Raw genomic sequence first — 4245 nt, 5'->3', positions numbered from 1 at the left:
GACCCGCTGACTAAACTTCTTCCATGGGCAAAGCATGATCAACACCAGAACTGTATGGGTGTTAGATTTATTACAATGTAATTCGCATGATGATGTGAGGGCTAGATTATTGACTCTAGTGCAAGTGGGAGACTGTTGGAATTATGCCCTAGAGGCAATAATAAATATAGTTATTATTATAATTCCTGTATCAAGATAATCGTTTATTATCCATGCTATAATTGTATTGAATGAAGACTCATTTACATGTGCGGATACATAGACAAAACACTGTCCCTAGCAAGCCTCTAGTTGGCTAGCCAGTTGATCAAAGATAGTCAGTGTCTTCTGATTATGAACAAGGTGTTGTTGCTTGATAACTGGATCACGTCATTAGGAGAATCACTGATGGACTAGACCCAAACCAATAGACGTAGCATGTTGATCGTGTTATTTCGTTGCTACTGTTTTCTGCGTGTCAAGTATTTGTTCCTATGACCATGAGATCATATAACTCACTAACACCGGAGGAATACTTTGTGTGTATCAAACGTCGCAACGTAACTGGGTGACTATAAATATGCTCTACAGGTATCTCCGAAGGTGTTCGTTGAGTTAGTATGGATCAAGACTGGGATTTGTCACTCCGTGTGACAGAGAGGTATCTCGGGGCCCACTCGGTAATACAACATCACACACAAGCCTTGCAAGCAATGTGACTTAGTGTAAGTTGCGGGATCTTGTATTACAGAACGAGTAAAGAGACTTGCCGGTAAACGAGATTGAAATAGGTATGCGGATATTGACGATCGAATCTCGGGCAAGTAACATACCGAAGGACAAAGGGAATGACATACGGGATTATATGAATCCTTGGCACTGAGGTTCAAACGATAAGATCTTCGTAGAATATGTAGGATCCAATATGGGCATCTAGGTCCCACTATTGGATATTGACCGAGGAGTCTCTCGGGTCATGTCTACATAGTTCTCGAACCCGCAGGGTCTGCACACTTAAGGTTCGACGTTGTTTTATGCGTATTTGAGTTATATGGTTGGTTACTGAATGTTGTTCCGAGTCCCGGATGAGATCACAGACGTCACGAGGGTTTCCGGAATGGTCCGGAAACGAAGATTGATATATAGGATGACCTCATTTGATTACCGGAAGGTTTTCGGAGTTACCGGGAATGTACCGGGAATGACGAATGGGTTCCGGGAGTTCACCGGGGGGGGGGGGGGGGCAACCCACCCCGGGGAAGCCCATAGGCCTTGGGGGTGGCACACCAGCCCTTAGTGGGCTGGTGGGACAGCCCAAGAAGGCCCTATGCACCATAGGAAGAAAATCAAAGAGAAAAGAAAAAAAAAGGAGGAGGTGGGAAAGGGAAGAAGGACTCCACCTTCCAAACCAAGTTGGATTCGGTTTGGAAGGGGAGACCTTCCCCCCTTGGCTTGGCCGAAACCCTTAGGGGTCCTTGGACCCCAAGGCAAGGCTTCCCCTCTTCCCCCTATATATACGGAGGTTTTAGGGCTGATTTGAGACGACTTTTCCACGGCAGCCCGACCACATACCTCCATGGTTTTTCCTCTAGATCGCGTTTCTGCGGAGCTCGGGCGGAGCCCTGCTGAGACAAGATCATCACCAACCTCCGGAGTGCCGTCACGCTGCCGGAGAACTCTTCTACCTCTCCGTCTCTCTTGCTGGATCAAGAAGGCCGAGATCATCGTCAAGCTGTACGTGTGCTGAACGCGGAGGTGCCGTCCGTTCGGCACTAGATCATGGGACTGATCGCGGGACGGTTCGCGGGGCGAATCGAGGGACGTGAGGACGTTCCACTACATCAACCGCGTTCACTAACGCTTCTGCTGTACGGTCTACAAGGGTACGTAGATCACACATCCCCTCTCGTAGATGGACATCACCATGATAGGTCTTCGTGCGCGTAGGAAATTTTTTGTTTCCCATGCGACGTTCCCCAACACATTATCCCTCTCAAGGAACTGATATCGTGTCATAGCGGCGCGATCAAGGAAAGCTGTATGGAGTGGGGGATCTCCTCTGTGGATGGGTACTCCAAGAAAATTTTCTATGCAAGTGGCATAGATCCCACCAAAGAAATCCCCTTGATTAGTATTATTATTCAGTCTCCTTGCTATTATAGCTCCCATGTTGAAACTTCTATCACCCGTTACTGCGCTTTTAAGAATACTGAGGTTAGGTGCGTAGAGGTGATAATGCTCGATCTTGCCGTTAATGCATCTACCTATGAAGAGGGCAAAGTAATGCAAGGCAGGAAAATGAATGCTCCCCATGGTAGCCTGCGTAATATCTCTAGTTTCTCCAACAGTTATACTCGTGAAAAAAATCCCTAACCGAAGATTTAGGAGGATCATTGAGACCACCTCAATCAGGTATCTTGCAAATTCTATTGAAATCCTCTAAATCCATGGTATACGATTTGTCATAGAGATCAAACAGTACAGATGTGTCACGACCAGCTGAAAATTTGAATCTACGAACAAAAGAGGCAGTGAGAGTAGTATACTATTCACATTTATCGGAGATGAATTCTTTAAGTCTAACATTGTGAACAAGTGTATCAAACACGTCTTTGAAACCTGCATCAATCATGAATTCATCAGAACGCCATTCACATGGTTGTACCTGTGCGTTCCTCGGTTGGTAAGGATCGGGTTCCCGAATCGCGAGACGGGGACCCCTCTTGCTTCAGGAACCACCATGATAGTTTCTCCTGAACATCTTCCTTTTCTGAAATTTTCAGTGACTCAAAGGAAAACTGAACAAGGCTCAACTAAACTCATAGCAACTACTCCTACAAGTGCCTAGAGGCCATATCACGCATCAAAACTACCTGGGACCAGCTAAAATTAGCATGCAAAGCTCAAGAACAGGGTCACCAAGGCAGCAAAAATACGCAGCGAATAAGGCACTAGAGCAAAAACTAATTGGACCAATAGAGGAGTCACATACCAAGGAACAATTTCCCCAAAACAGTTTGGTGAATGGGGCTTTGAACAAGGAGATCGAAAATCGCAGCAAGAAGAGCAAGAACACGGGTTTGAGCTGTAGAATGATTTTTTCTGGAGGTAGGAGAAGGAGATGGGAGTTGGAATAAGTGGAGTGGGGACACGTGGGCCCCACAAGCCTGGTAGGCGCGACCAGGGGGGTGCTCACGCCTCCTGGGCTTGTGGCCCAGTGGTGCATCCCCCTGACTAGCTCTCCGTCTCAGAATTTTTCAAAAATTCCAGAAAAATCATACTTGATTTTTAGGGCATTCGGAGAACTTTTATTTTCGGGACACTTTTCTACGGGACGCAAAAACAGAAAACAAGAAAAACTAAAGCTAAATCTATCATTTTTTTTCTAAGCAACCGAAGGTAAAGGTTTGGAACAGAGGGTTGTGACTCTTAGATTCATCCATCACGGTCATCAAAAGAAATCCGTCAATGAGGTTGATCAAGTCTCCTTGACAAACTTTTTTTTGAATCTCGTAAAAATGGAGAATTTTCGAATAGTCACTAGGTTACCTCAATGGGGATGTGCATATACCCAACAAGCAAATCATACTTCATCTTGACAGTAGGTATAGGGCATTCAAAGCTCCCAATAAGAATCGATGAAGTTTTTTCAATAGCATTGATGCAATGTACCCGATATTGTTTCTTTGGAAAGTGCAACGTATGCTCATTACCGTTGACATGGAAAGTGACATTGCCTTTGTTGCAATCAATAACAGCCACTGTAGTGTTTAAAAAGGGTCTTCCAAGGATGACCGCCATGGCATCATCCTCGGGAATATCCAGAATAACAAAGTCCGTTAAGATAGTAACGTTAGTAACCACAACAGGCACATCCTCGCAAATGCCGATAGGGAAAGCAGTTGATTTGTCGGCCAATTGTAGAGAGATTTTAGTGGGTGTCAACTTATCCAGTTCAAGCCTACGATAAAGAGAGAGAGGCATAACACTAACACCGGCTCCAAGGTCGCATAAAGCAGTTCTAACGTAGTTTCCTTTAATGGAGCAAGGTATAGTGGGCACTCCGGGATCACCTAGTTTCTTAGGAGTTCCACCCTTGAAGGTATAATTAGCGAGCATGGTGGAAATCTCAACCTCAGGTATCCTCCTCTTATTAGTCACAATATCCTTCATGTACTTAGCATACAGAGACATTTTGAGCATATCTGTCAAACACATTTGCAGAAAGACAGGTCTAATCATTTCAACAAATCGCTCAAAATCCTC

This window comes from Hordeum vulgare, chromosome 7H, assembly GCF_904849725.1.
Source record: "Hordeum vulgare subsp. vulgare chromosome 7H, MorexV3_pseudomolecules_assembly, whole genome shotgun sequence".
NCBI lineage: Eukaryota > Viridiplantae > Streptophyta > Magnoliopsida > Poales > Poaceae > Hordeum > Hordeum vulgare.
The sequence above is the reverse complement of the archived record's forward strand: the minus strand, read 5'-3'. Positions refer to the sequence as shown.